The sequence below is a fragment of the Miscanthus floridulus genome, chromosome 18 (genome assembly GCF_019320115.1).
Source record: "Miscanthus floridulus cultivar M001 chromosome 18, ASM1932011v1, whole genome shotgun sequence".
Classification (NCBI taxonomy): domain Eukaryota; kingdom Viridiplantae; phylum Streptophyta; class Magnoliopsida; order Poales; family Poaceae; genus Miscanthus; species Miscanthus floridulus.
This window is the reverse complement of record NC_089597.1, coordinates 64143436-64159451: the sequence shown is the minus strand read 5'-3', so window position 1 is coordinate 64159451 and position 16016 is coordinate 64143436. Positions and strand designations below refer to the sequence as shown.

At 42.1% G+C, this 16016-nt stretch overlaps 1 pseudogene; it reads right to left on the bottom strand.

The window, feature by feature from the left end:
• Nucleotides 1–540: 540 nt before the first annotated feature.
• Nucleotides 541–16016, bottom strand: part of LOC136523964 (protein NRT1/ PTR FAMILY 7.2-like) — a 35745-nt pseudogene continuing 20269 nt past the window's right edge.

The window sequence follows — 16016 nt, the reverse complement described above, 5'->3', positions numbered from 1 at the left end:
ATAGGGCACATGATCAATACAATATTGTTTTACCATATCTATCAAATTCTATAACAACACATTATGGTGTCCACTACTGTGAGTTGTTGGCTCAATTTTCCATATTATTTGTCTTTAGTTCATCAAATGGGTAAGTTATTATTATATATACATGTTGAACCTCATTCTCATTTTGCTACCAATTCCATTAAGGGGGCATTTGGTTAGCCCATTCCCGGCCTGGAACTGCCAGGAATGATTCCCACACTATATAAATTAACGAAGGAACTATGTGGCTGGGAATTATTCTCAGGTAACCGAACAAAGTCTAACTCAGATCAAAACCATGCACACCTTCAGCCATCCAAAGTCATGGTCATATTATGATGATTTAATATTTAGTGTTGGTCTACAGAAAACATACGAACATATATTTATAACTAGATAATCAAAATAAAAGCAAAATAGGAAAAAAAGCAAGACATATTGTAAGTACTTATTAATCTCCTTTATATATAGTGTTCCAGCTGGGTACCCAATTGCACACATCTCTTCCTAGTCCTAGTTATAATTGGGAGAGATGTCTTTCTCTCTCCCCTGAAACTGAATACCCTTGTACATCATGGAAAATATTGCAAAGAAAATGAAGTCTATGACTGAGAGCACAACGAGGAGGAGGAAGAACCGTTCAAGGTGGCCATAATTAAGATTTTTTGTGATCCACCCATTCTTGTTTCGCCGATTGGTGATGCTAGTGACTGCACTGACCATCAGCATGCTGGCATAGTTCCCTAGTGATATGGAAGCCATGCACAGAGAGCTCCCAAAGCATTTCATGCTGTCCGGGGTCTGCTCGTTGAAGAAATCCAGCTGTCCTATGTACATGAAGACTTCTGAAGCACCAATAAGCATATATTGTGGAGCTTGCCAAAGGACACTCATGGGGCTCGGCTGGTCCTTTGCCTCAACACGACGCAGTCGGTAGACCTCAACAATAGCTGCAGCAAGCATGCCAATTAGCGCGATGACCAGACCAGTCCCCATGCGCTGGAGCTCAGTGATTCCGGCGGGATTCTTTGTGAACCTTGATGCCATGGGCACAAAGAAGAAGTTGTAGGCAAAGACGGAGAGGATCACGCTGGCGATGTCAAACATCGACATGCTTGCTGCAGGCATGTGGAAATTGCCAAAGAGATTGGTGTCCATGGCTGTGCCTTGCTCCACGAATGTGGACGCCATTTGTGTGAACTCCACCGAGAAGATGATGGTGCACATCCATATGGGGATCAAGCTCAGGATGCACTTCACCTCCTCCACTTGCGTCACGGTGCACAACCTCCACGGGTTATTGGCTTTACCAGCGTGGTAGTCCTCCTCGGTAACTATGGCCGCCTTATCAAGACACCTACAAATAATGCCATGTACATACAAGTATATATGAACATGCTAGACAAGTAGACATTGTTCAACCGTTCAAAACTATAATTCTTATTGCAAAGCTTAATTACATAGTTCATATATACATACCTGAGTTGATCGCTGTGAAGGAGTTTGCGGATGCCCGCCTGAGTCTCTGAATCCTCACCTTCAACCTCATGGAGGTCCTCGCCAGGTGGTGGCTGCAAGTGGCGCTTGCAGAACGCAGCGACGAACACCTGCGCCATGCGTGTCAGCGGGTTGCCAGATGGTTTGCAATGGCGGTAGTACGGTGTGCCAAGCAGAAAGAGCAGAAGCCCGAGCGCGACAGCGACGGTGGAGACCCAGAAGCCCATGACCCACATGCCCTTGTCCTCGTAGAACGCCAAGAAGGAGTCGGAGAAGAGGGAGCCGATGTTGAGCGCCAGGTAGAAGTAGCTGAAGAAGGCGAGTTTGGAGCGTCGCTCCATGGTGTTCGAGTCATCAAACTGGTCCGCTCCCAACGTCGCTACCGATGGCTGATACCCGCCGATCCCAAATGCAGTCGTGAACTGTTGAGATATAGAACATCACAACGCCGAGCTGCGATGGCGGCTGGCATGGCCTCTGCCGTTGGTTGTCGCCACATCTTGAGGGCTCCACCAACCAGAATAACGAGGAAAACGATAGCAGTACCAGCCCCTACATGACACAGGACAGAGTGATTATTATCAGTGTTCACCAAGTGTTAATCAGTGCAATTAGAATATATGAGTGTACATTCTTACGATGAGAAAGATGATCTGAAACATGACGCAGGTGAGGTAACGGCCCATGTAGGCGTCGCTGAGGAAAGCACCAAACAGAGAGAAGATGTAGACCGTGCCGGTCCACATACTGATGAAGCTGGCAGCTATGGCATTCTCTTGATGGAGCACCCTTCGCATGAAAACAACCAGGTCCACGGCCACCCCATAGAATGCTAAGTTCATAAGCGCGTAGCTCACTGAATCAAAAAGAAACAAACCAGTTCCTTTGTTAGTGAGGTATGGAAACCAAGCTTTGTTACATGTAGTAAAGCATATATAAGGAAAGAGAGTATTGTTGCTCCATCTGTACCAAAAAATTTGACATTTTATATTGTTATAGGCAACCAAACTTTGTTACATATAGTAATAAGCATGTGTTTATTTATTTTCATGTGATTCAAGCTAGTAAAAGATAGCATGCCTTGGCAAGCTGTAGCTGTTCAGAGAAAACTAAGATAATGCAAGGAGAAGGCTGAATAAAAACGGTTTACCAAGCAGTATGGCGGCGGTTTTCCTTCCCCCTGTGGTGGCTCTAACTGCAGGGTTTCCCCTGAAGTCAAGGGTTCCATCTTCTGTGTATACTGACGGTGTTGTGTTCTCAGTCTCACTCAACGCAGGACTTGAGCTGGAGAATTCCCCTTGCAGAGGCTTTAAACATAGTTCGGGAAGTCAGTGAGACAATATGTTACATTTAAAAATATACTAAGTAACGTTTCAATAATGGTTTGAAGGCTATATTGCATCTGAAGTTAATGGTTCTTAGAACTATTCTGCAAAGTTCTAGTGTCCTCAACCTGTGCATTTATGTATAGTAAGATATGAACGTAAACAAACAAAAGTAGAACATCATGAAGGAAATAATGTGTGTGTTCACTTTCTCAAAGAAAAGCACTAGTAGATGTCGGTTAAGAGAGTGTTCGGCTGGACTAAATCTGGCACTGTTCATACTGGTTTTCTGTGAGAGCAAAATACTGTTCCGGCTAGAAAAAAAAAGGGGCCAGCCAGCCATATATGGCCAGCCGAACACGCTCTAAAACTTAACAAAATATGAAAACACAGAAGACCAGAATATTCCTTATATATGCATGCATGACTATTCTTTCCTACAATTGCTCCATCAACCCAGCACTCTACTCTGGTACTGGAAAAAAAAACATATTTAGTTCATCAGTTGCAGGTAGTCCTTTCCCATGCTGCCATTTGTGGAGCGCGTAAACAAATCAACGGTGGCCCGTTTTGCAGGCAAGTGTCATTAGCCTAGGAAGTGCAACAATCATTAGTCAGCAAACACACCAGTCAGCGTCGGCTATACAAGATCAACGTGGAGCTATGCCTGGACTGGCAGTGTTTGCTTGTTGGCGATGTGAGCCTGTGTGGTAGTTGGCTAGCACAGAGCCACATTGGCTATGGGGAGAAGTCATAGTCTAAGAATTGTTAACCTCTTTGGAAGATATTGCTACGTTATTTTCTTATCAATCTATGTGTTCAGTTATGCACACCACCGTCACGGTACCCTAGATCCTTCTCCATTCCTCAAATCCACCGGTGTCTCTTGCCAGTAAACTAGACCAGGTAGAGACGAGGAAGGTGGTGCCAGGGCAATTCATCTGCTCCTCTATTATGATCTCCTCTCCTCATTTTTCTTTGGCTATGTCACTACTATAGAAACGAATTGTAGCAACGTCTCATTTTTTCAGTAGGGGCGGCTCACTCATCAGCCACCCCTACAGTAGGTGCGTGCTCAGGACCCACCAAACCAACCCCCCTAAAAATGGTTTAGTAGAGGCGGCCCCTACTAATGGGTCAATTTGTAGGGACGTCTGAGGTTTTCAGCCGCCTCTACAAATTAGATTTGCACGAGCGGCTTGGGAACCTGGTTGGGTGCCGAGTGGCCGGCTGTAGTAGTGCATGATCTGGCTAGTGGTAGCTTGCTCTGTGCAATGACGGCCTAGATCATGAATATCCAGGCGAATGCCTCCTCGATCTAGTCTTGGCAGTGCCCCTAATTGTGTTTATTGTCACATGAGTTGGCTGGCCCAATCTACAAGTTGGGCTTGCGGGCGTATAGCTACCTTAGTGTCGAAATGTGTTGTCAATGGACACGGAATTCGAGACCCTAACCTGATCCAGTTCTAGTGGCGACCGCTTCTTTGTCCATGTGGGTGGTGATGTCCATAGTGTCATTGTGGCTAGCTGCTAGAGGTCCATGACTGCAGCTTTGCATGGCAGCGAGCACAACACCAATGTACATGGCCATGCCTGTGCACATCATGGTGGCGATGCCTCTGTGACAATATCTGCACCTCTTAGTGTTTCTCCCTACAATCCTAGAGGCTTGAGTCACCTTGAATTGATTCACGAAATCTCTTACTTTGGTGAAGCATACATTGGGCATATACCAATCAGCTAGCTCGTGACAAGGTCATCGTGGGAGTTGTATTATGATGGTTTGAATGTAGTGGAGTTCGTGCCGAATTGTTGTTAGTCAACGCTGGATGGTAAGGTAATGTTGGCTTGGAAAGAAGAGGAAGTAGCACTAAGGGACTTCAGGTTGGTGCTACTTGTTGGGTATTGAGTCCTCAACTCCAGGGAGGAATCCCTAGATTTTGCCTTAGATGGTTGTACCTACCAATGACCTTGCTCTGGGTATTGTTTAGAGTTTGTCGAATTTTCTCTAAGGTGAAAACCAATGGTATTGTCTTCTTGGAGGCAACAATGGTGTGCGTGCATGTCGTGTCCTTCTTGGAGGCTTGTTTTGCGGAACCTCTCTTGGCCGAAGTGTTTCTACGGTGGCACAAGGGACTGAAGATTAAGTTGTGTGTTGTAGCCTACTATGATTATATATATATATATATATATATATATATATATATATATATATATATATATATATATATATCATGTCTTCCTTTTATTTTCCTTTTGTTTATTGTATGCTATGTGCATCTTAGTACGCAAAAGCTTGTTAAGCATAATGCCTTGCACCAAGGACATGTCTAAATGGGTGTGGAAAAATTTTCATTTGAAGGAGGGATGCCCCTATTTTTTAGTGCTATTACCATTTTTTAATGGATGGCGAAACGATTGAAGGAAGAAGTCGACTAGATTAGTCTTTCGTGTATACCCTTTTATAGGTCCATTTCATGTAAGTTGTCCTTCTTTTGTATTGGCCGCTATTTTTCTTGATAAACATTGTTAACATTATATTGACGGTCTTTTGACTGTCTTTGTAAAAAACTAAAGCTTCTTTCATTGTTGCTTATTTCATCGTTCTCCGCTCGTCACCTTCATTTCTTTGGTTGGCATTAGCTAGGAGACAGAGCATTTTAGCAACATACAAACAAACTATGTATCCACCTCGCTACTATATAGAGAAGCTAGTCTAGACAAAACCTAAGACCAAGGTGTGAGAGGAGCTAACACCCTAACTTTAGTCTAGCAGACCCAACACCTCAATCAAGATAAGATTTTCGATGTGATGTATTTCTTTCCTATGTATCACGCGATCCAAAATCTACTTATGCTTAGGCTCCCACCTGGAACGAACCCCACAAATGTATGCACTTCTCTTATACTTATGTTATTGCTTCGCATAAAAGGGTCCATCCTAACATGCTAAGTTTGGAATGACAAGAATCATAAACTAGCCTAAACCTATTTTGCAACCTAGATTGTCCAATTGCAACACACAACACAACACATGGGCAATAGCGAGACAAAATTAGAACAACAATTGGTCATGGTATTACATTCTCTCGTCATTTCCCTTGGTAGATCACTGCACTCACTCATGCACTGTGGGTAGCTTAGAATGTCATCTGCAATCTAGTCCAAAATACGCTTATAGCCCAACTTCCATATGGAATGAGGAGCATGTATATTTGTAGCAACTCTCCACAATTCCATCTTGGACTCATTTAAAGGGTTAATTTGGAGGTGCTACAATAAATATTATGTTAGTCCAAACATATTTAAACATCCAAGGTGGGAGTACTTCTAGCAGAACACAAAACATGGACCATAACACTGATGAAACCAAAACATGAAACAAGGACCTTTAATCTTTTTATTTGCTAAACAACTCTGATCCCAGAAATCTTTTCACATGAGCCTCGAATTGTTCCTACTAGCCTTTAAAAGGAAGAAGTAGTTTGACCTAGGGTCTAGTGAATGTTTTTGCACATGGTATTATTTGAGAGGTAGAGGCCTTAAGGATCATGAAAAGGTCCTAAAGGCTATATGTATATAGGAGTGAATGAGAAGCACTACCACTAAATTAATCGAAGAATTTCATTCAATTGCACTTGAAGGTGGTCTGGAGGTGAACTCCCTAGTCTCGACCCGCTTTGCACAATGGAAAATATCCACCTCTTTGTGAAGAAAGAAATAAATGGCAGTAGAGAGTTGTTCTATTCATGGATTTTTGAGGCAGTGCACTATCCCTATAGGTGTTGTTTACGTGCTAACGGGGTTTTAGATTCTTTAGATTGAACTCCTAGTCAATTTTTATTTTTCTTGAAAAAATATTGATCCTTAATGAGTGGCGAGCTAGAAACTCTTTTGTGTGATTAGATCAGAACAAAACAAAAGTCCTTCTCTTGGACCAAGGAAGTATAACATTGTTGTAACCTCAATAACTATTGGCTTGACACATGTATGTAAGGACAAACCTTCTCTTGATGGATCCCTTAATCTTAATTGTGCATGACGACCTAACTTTCCTAAATAGATCCCTTAATCTCAATTGTACATGGGGATATAACTTTTCTAGATGGACTCATCAATTAAATTCGAATTGCTTTCTCTAGTTTTTTCCACGAATGATGCAGGAGAACTGTGTGTCATTTCATTAAGATAGAATAAAAGTACAATGAGTTCGTACAAGGACCAACCCGAGTACTAAACCCACACACCAACACCAAAGGAGCTTACAGATGCACCACGAAACACACAAGACCATGACCGGATAAAACCCCAGCCTTGACAGCAGTGGTCAGCAAACTAGCAAGAAGTTCCTGGAGCTTAGAAGCTCTAGCCATGCCCCATAAACTACACTCATCCAGCACATTCCGAAGCAGATTAGAAGTCCAAGGTATAGCATTATAAAAAACACAAGTGTTTCTATGCTTCCAGACTTCCCATGCTACTAAAATGATCAAGGAGTTAAGGCCTTTTTTATCTCCTTTGGCACAGACCTTATAGCTTTTCCCCACCATATGGAGAAACAAACCTCTGAAACTGAGGGTGCGTGGGAGGAAAGATTTAACAACTAAAAGATCAAGTGCCAAACCTACCTGGTAAAAGCACAACCAATCAAAAGGTTCAGAATGGTTTCCTCTTCTTGATCGCAAAAAGGACAGACTGTCCGAGGGAGGCAAGCCCTCTCGTGGCAAGTCGGTCAGCAGTCCAACACCTGTTGTTGATTGATAACCAAATGAAGAACTTGCAACAAAGAGGAGTCCAGCTTTTCTAAATCCTTTTTCCAAGAAGAAAGCTTTATGGTTCCGACCGAGAAGGCGGCATAGGCTAATTTGCTGCTATAAACTCTAGATTGAGTTAATTTCCACCTCACTTGATCAGGCACCTCTTGATTTAGAGCCACACCCTCCATTTGATCCCAAATATAATGGTATTCAACCAGCAGCTAGACAGAAAGTGCCGCTCTGATACCATTCACCCAATACCGATTAAGAAGGGCCTGAGACACCATTCGTCTATTGATCGTTCTCTTAGGAATGGCCTTGATCATATTAGGTGCTAACTCTAAAGTGGTGTGGCCATTTAACCATAGGTCCTTCCAAAAAAGAATGGTTTCACCACTTCCCATAATCAAATCCACTGCCACGTTGAACAAGGCATGAGCATTCTTGGGTACCTAAATATAGAGCCCGACCCAAAGTCTGGTTGGGTCCATCTTCTGAGCACACAATCAGCAAATTCTTAATGCCCAGCCAAATGTTTCCAAATTAAGAATCCCCAGACCTCCGTATTCTTGTGGCCGCTGGACCCTTTCCTCAGAAACAAGGTAGTTACTGCCATTTGCGTGTTCTTGTCCTTCCCAAAGAAAACCCCTTCTTTTGTCAATGGCTTTGAGCACCCACTTAAGCAGATCCATATCCATATCATAGAGTAGATGGGAGTGATCGTCAGCACCACCCGCACCATTACCAAATGATGAGCCCTCTTCATCAGAGAAGCCTTCCATCTAGGTAAGCGGTCTGGCATTTTATCAATTAAAGGTAACAACACTTCCTTGGTGGGTTTATGAATTGAAAGAGGCAAGCCTAGATAGTTGCAAGGGAAATCCTTTACCGTGCAGGACAAAATCTTAGCAGTGAGGAGCGTCTCATCACGTGAACAATGAATGGGAGAAACTAAACTCTTGGACATATTAGTATGAAGACTAGAGGCATGCCCAAATAGATTGAGGATGATCTTGATTATTTGCAGGTCCATCCTTACTGTGGCCTTAGAAAGATCATGACATCATCCGCATAAAAAAGAAGACTATTGTCTAGCCTCACAAATAGCCAACTTTGAAGCAACTATTTACGTGTTACGTGGTCCACCAAAGAGTTCAGAAAATCCATAACGAGAATAAATAACATGGGAGAGGGGGGTCTCCCCGACGAAGGCCTTTATGATGAAGAATTGTATCCCTAGGTACCCCATTCACTAGAGTCTGAGTAAAAGATGTGGATAGCATCAGGCGTACCAAGTCACACCACCATTGTCCAAACCCCAACTACTGCAAAAGACCAAGAAACTGAATCAAAGGCTTCTTGCGCTTGGAGTCGAGCGTGTGGCAGCAAATGGAGTCAACGCCAGGTCCAGGTGCGGAGCTAGGGCTTTCACTGCAACGTCCTGTCGGCTCGGCCATGGCTACCACACTTGCCAGATGAGAGTCTAGGAGCAGAGCCATGGGCATACCGTCCCCTTCAGCCATACAAAATCGTCTCTTGTAGTAGGTTTTCACGTGGGCAGCATCTCCAGTGTTCAACATAGTGCCCTGGACTGCTGGCTGTCGCCGAACGGGTGGGGGCAAACCCTGGCGATGTGCTTCGCGCCGCCAGGATGGGAGCGTGGATTGGGATGTCATCCAGTGATGGGGAAGCAATGAGGCCTCCACCGTTGCTGGCTTCAGCTGCCGTCTTGGAAGATGGGAACATATATAGACAGATAAGCTACATATAGGTATATGAATCATGCATGTATATGGTCTCAAAGTTTGGTACATATATAGATAGATAGTATATGCATGTAATAATCTTATTTATGTACTCCCATAGAAGGAAATTTTTCTTACTAATTTCACTCATATCATAGGCATAAAGAGCATTTTGTGTAGAATATTATTATCTTTTACCATAGATTTTTATAAGGTTTTCTTTCTAATTGTATATAGTTCACTCAGTAGTCTGTATCTAGACATCCAGACTGCATAACAAAATCTAGTAACAGGAGATGACATTCTTATTCATAATTAAGTAGCTTGCGCCTTAGTTAAAAATATATAAAATAATATTTGTAAAGGACCTGGATTTAATGATCCAAATGTAGAAACAAGGAAGATGGATTATTGTTGGAAGTACCAATTTCAAAATATAGTAAGTTTTCGGTGACAAAGTAAAGGGGCCTATCAAAACCTTGATTGTCAGTTACCTGGTGTAAGGGAGAGAGAGAGAGAGAGTCATTGGAAGTATCTTATATCTATGTATTGTTTGATTCTTTTCTATATTTTTAATGGACTTTATAATAGAGCTTAAAATTTAATTATTTTGTAGCGACTTTTTTCATGTCCAAAACTTTAACTTTTTGTGGCTATCGGTTGATGTAGTTCTAACAAACAAATAGAAACAAATGACATTTCAACAAAAGCGTATCATTAGCTGATATTAATGCCTATTAACATGTTAGGTAGTTAAGCTTGGAACTAAAGAAACAAATACACGAAGACAATAAAAAGTTTGATATGTAATTCTTACTGTCATGGGTTTGCTTCTAGTCTCCTCTGGGGAGCCCATCATGATGGGAACCTTCAATAGAATGATGATATAAAACAAAGAAGAAATTAACAACTATCAATTCAATAATTCTTAACTTTGTATTGAAGTTATGGAAAATACATAAATATTTCTAATACTATCATATCTTTTCCCCATCATACTTCTATTACCACTGATTATATATTGTTATGACTCATAAGATTCCAAATAGGTTTTCTCTAAAAGTGAAATAAAGGTTCACAATATGCAGCTTCAGTTGGATGAGAGAAAATTAAATTGGTCATAAACTACATAGCAGTATTTCCTCCTCGTGCTTTTAAACAAATAATTTGAATGTAGCTTTCGGGTGGAAGCAATACATTGAGCACAAATAAGCTAGATAGCTGATTAGATTAATCCATCAGAAACTGCAACATCCTAGTAGATGCATAAAAGAAAAAAGCTTATGACATTGTCTGGAAAAAACAGTAAGTGTTAGATATAAATTTCCATATCCAGTTCTTACAGGCAAAGCAGAGGTAACTATCTCGATCTCTGAAGACTCCATCATGTTGGAAACCTTTAGGACAAAAGATAGCAACAGGAAAACCATTAACATATATCCGATCAACACTATTCAACTATCATATTGAATATATGGAATTAACAAATATTGTAACAATGTCATCTAAATGTATTTAAAAAAATAGTTCAAGATAACCTTAGTATGTATACTTTTTTTTGGATATGGATTCATAGCAAAATGCCCACAGATATGAATATAAATTGGATAATTGGGATTCAAATTCAGTTACCTATAAGTATCCATTCACATTACCATTAATTTTATGAAAAAATCACATAATGATACATCAAACATAAGTATACTACACTCTACACATATAAACAACCAAAAATGTATTATTATCATATTAACTACATAAATTATAATACATCAAAATTCAATAGTCATATTAGTTACGAAGTACATCATTAGTCATCAAAACACTAAATACAACAATGGATCGATTTGTATAGTCATATCGATTGCACCTAAAACTAAATAATTACAAAAGAATTGAATAATATTTAACGTGTTGTTTGGACTGTGCATAGTAAATGCAAACGCCACTACCGGAAACGTCAAATTTGGCGAGTGTTTTTATGTTTGCCGAGTGTATTCTATTAGACACTCAGGCAAACGAGTTCTTTGCCGAGTGCTGCCCTAAAAACACTCGGCAAAAAAACACTCGGTAAAGAAGGAGTTTGCCTAGTGTAAAAAAAACACTTGGCAAAGAGGGGGTTTGTCAAGTGTTTTTTTTGACACTCGGCAAAGAAATAAAATCTTTTTTCTGGAAAAGAAGGAGAAGAAAAAAATGAAAAAAAAAACTTTGCCGAGTACACAGATCTAGGACACTCGGCAAAGGAAAAAAATCTTTTTTCTGGGAAAGAAGGAGAAGAAAAAAAATGAAAAAAAACTTTGCCGAGTGCCCAGATCTAGGACACTCCACAAAGGAATAAAATATCTTTTCAAGGAAAGAAGAAGAAGAAAAAAAATAAAAAAAAACTTTGCCGAGTGCCCAGATCTAGGACACTCGGCAAAGGAATAAAATATATATTTTTGGAAATAAAACACCGCCTCCCACCTCTCTCCCGCACTGCCTCCCTCCTCTTTCCCGCACACCGTGTGCCGCGCCGCCCCCTCCCCTTCTCCCTTCTCCCCACAGGCGCCGCGCCTCCCCTTCTCCCCGCAGGCGCTGCGCCGCCCCCTCCCCTTCTCCCTTCTCCCCGCATGTGCCGCGCCTCCCCTTCTCCCTTCTCCCCGTAGGCGCTGCGCTGCCCCCTCCCCTTCTTCCTTCTCCCCGCACGCGCCGCGCCTCCCCTTCTCCCTTCTCCCCGCAGGCGCTGCGCCGTCCCCTCCCCTTCTCCCTTCTCCCCGCACGCGTCGCGCCTCCCCTTCTCCCTTCTCCCCGCACGCGCCACGCCCCCCCTCCCCTTCTCCCTTCTCCCCGCACGCGCCGCGCGGACCCTCCCCTCCCGACCGGATCTGCCTGGCCGCCCCTCCTTCCCCCGGCCGCCGCCCCCTCCCCTTCTCCCCGGCGCCGCCCCCTCCACTCCTTCCCCAGATCCGTCGGCGGCCCCTCCCCTCCCCAGATCCGATGGCGTCCCGGCGGCCGCCCCTCCCCTCTTCCGGATCCGGCGGGTGGCGTGCGGCTTGGCGGGTGGCGTGCAGCGGGCGTGGTGGCGGGCGGCGTCCAGCGTGGGGCAGCAGCGGGCGTGGCGGCGTGGTGGCCGTGGTGGGTGGCGGCCGATGGCAATTTGTTTTTTTTATTTCTTGCGAAAAATATTTGCCGAGTGTTTTTTGGGCACTCGGCGACGTCTTTGTCGAGTGCTCGACGAAAAACACTCGGCAAAGTGAGTTTGCCGATAAATTTTTACCGTGTGCCCTTTGCCGAGTGTTACACTCGACGAAAGGTTTGCTGAGTATTTTAGTTTATTTGCCGTGTGCCGTAGGCACACGGCAAAACTCCCGTTCCCCGTAGCGCGCAAAAGGAATGAAAAAACAACAGTAATGGTAACAGATGGAGCAGGTTCCTAATTTTGTTTGGTTGAATACTGTAAACGCAATAAATGTTCGGTGGGGAACACTTCTCGCTGCCTGTAAGAGCGTGTTTAGTTGCCCAAACTTTGGAATTTGGGCTACTGTAGCACTTTCGTTTTTATTTGGCAAATAGTATTCAATCATGGACTAATTAGGCTCAAAACGTTCGTCTCGTAATTTCCAACCAAACTGTGTAATTAGTTTTTTTTCGTCTATATTTAATGCTCCATGCACATACCGTAAGATTCGATGTGATGGATACTGTAGCACTTTTTTAGAAGTTAGGGAGGAAACTAAACACGCGCTAAATGTTTTACGGCCGAGGAGCATCGGTATCAGTTTTGAATGGGCTGGTATCCAATAACGGGGCAACCGAATGCGGACTAAGCTGAAACAAACAAATTTAATGCAATCGCTTCCCCTCCGTTATCCATTTATGTTACGAAACCACCAACCAAACACTTTGTAAGTACTTTTAAATGATTATTAGTTTATCGTAAACACATCTTTTAAATTTTAAATGTCAGATATTCAACACAATGCTATATGCGATTATTCATACTATAATGAATATCAGTACAAGTCATTTTAAAATTAATATCATTATTCATCACTTTTGAACACTATCAGTGCCTGCACCGCGACATCAATATAAAACAAATATCTTTAGTTATATAGATAACTTTTTTTTATAAAGGACACTCACAAGAGTGCCCACCTAATATTATATTCTTCATGTATATAGACAATATCTTCGAATGCGGATTAGATACGAATGCATGGACAAAACTAATGAAAAACTAGTTTAGAAATATCTATTTAGTATCTATATTATAAGATATGGATATATCTATACTATAATATGATATGGATACATCACGGATATGTCATATTCAAGTTTTACTAGATAATGTATCCAGATATATAGTTTGGATTTTCTGATACCCATTTTCATCCCTATATTATATATCTTCATAGAAATAGCACGTGGCAGCAAAATATATCTTATATTTTTCTCTAAGAAGTAATAAAAATTAAAAGAAAGAAAGAAATGTCTACAGCGTGAGCATACAAACCTTCATCCAATAAAGGGAACAGAATTTTCTAAAAAAATGAAAGAAAGTAGCTTTGACCATGTTGGCATAAGTACATTAACAATTAACAACAAATAACTTATTAGAGTCAAACCAATTTCTTAGGAAAGAGGGACATCATGAAGGAATAAAAGAAATGTATTGACACATTTCACGACTGGCAGAAAACCATCGAGAGAAGGGAAATAAATTTCTCTTCTCACAAAGGGCTTGTTCGGATGTATTCCAATCCACCCAATCCACATAGGTTGAGAGGGATTTAGGTAGAAAATTAGCTATACTCAAGTCTATCTCAATCCACGTGGAACTGGAGTAAACCCCAATACACCCCCATACGTGAACTGATTTTCTATGTTAATCCTCCTGTTGGATTGGAGTGCAGCTAAGAAAGCCTGGGGATACAAAACTTTTGATAGACAGTTCTTACTGGAATAGCAGTGGCAACGACCTTGACCTCCGAAGACGACTCCATCTTGTTAGCAAGCATCAACAAAAAGAAAATAACCAGTATGACAAATTTCGATGAATATATACCTTCACTTTGGTTCTGAAACTGGAGATAAGGCAATACTATAAAACTTGTACAGTTGCTATGACATTGCCAGGTTAATTAACATGTTAGTTCGGATACGGACGAATAAATTCTCAGTCACCTTTTGCATAGTCGCTATTAACTGATGGTAAGGAAAGCTTTTTCATATACAGGTACAGTTTAAAACATTAAGTGAACCACGCAATTCAGTTAGCATAATTTAACAATTTTTTAAGATATTGGCACAATTTAACGAATTGGAAACAAAAAAAAATCATGTATCAACAAGACAGGTGAAATTCATCAGAAGTGTTGTACAGATAGCTTGGCCAACATATATCAAGGAGTAGCTAAATGCCAAAAGAACTGAAAAGACATTTTACTTTTTCCGTCCAGGGTAATTATCATAGGTTACGGAATCTGGATAGGTGTCTTACAGAGGTATCAACACACTGGATCTCCGGAGAATCCATCTAGCTCACAACCTTCAAGAATAACAGAAACTTAGGTTTTCTTTACATAATGAACAGAAACTTAGTTTTTGAGAATAGCAAACACATTTTGAGCAGAAGTCCCTAATGTTTTTTAACATTTGAGCTGAAGGAAACAATTGCAAAAATACATACTTTTACAATTCTGGTATCTCTCTGGAAAATTCTTATGGCGTTTAAGTTTCATTTTAACTGACCAATAGCTATCCCCAGTGGCGGATATAGGATGGAAGTCTAGGTGGGGCTGAAGCTACGAGTTTATCGCCATCTTCAACATCCAGCCTCCCCCTCCTCAAAGCAGCCATGACAAAAATTCTTAAAAGAGCTATAGGGATACTCTAAGGAATCAGTGGTGGTAGGGGGGCTTGAGCGCCGCCCCCCCCCCCCCCCCCCCCCCCCCAATGCCCCACCCCTACATCCGCCCCTAGGTAGCCCTTGTTCTTCTTAGAGATGAGAGCATGTTAAGGAATCACTGAAACTGAGCCATCGACTGCACATAACATGGGTAGCAGATAGGATCTTCAACTCGTCTACAATTGCACATGCTAGTACATGAGAAATCACAAAAATATATGACATGTTGCCTCAGAAACAAGAGTAGTAGGCTGAATATACCTCGTCCCCTCTCTGTTTAGGAACTTGCTACACTGTTCCAGGTTAGTTGTGGGGGCAGGCTTCAGTGCTTCGAAGATCGCCGGGTGTTAGGGCTTAAAATAGAACTGGAGAATCACTCCTTCGGACAATAAGGAAGTGAAGCTTAAGAATTAAGGAATGAGAGCTCTACCAAAAGAGCCTTTAAACTCTGTTCAAGAATAGCTCTTAGTATTTAATATGTATAAAATAACGGCCACAGACGTGCTACCAAAGGTGACACGTCAGACACACCACGCAGGGCGTGAGTCCCTACAGGAGACGACGAGAGAGTGACAGCCAAAAAGGCGACCATGCCTGCTGCAAGACACGCAACAAGAACCCGCCGCACGAAAAGGTACAGTGCCCACCGTTTTATGTTGGCGCCACACCACCATCATGCAGACGCCGATCAGGGGCTCCGCCGGCGACGCGGCAACATATACGGCATGTTGTGAGCCTTTTTCCTGATGTCTTTGCGTCCTGCGAGCAGCAAAGG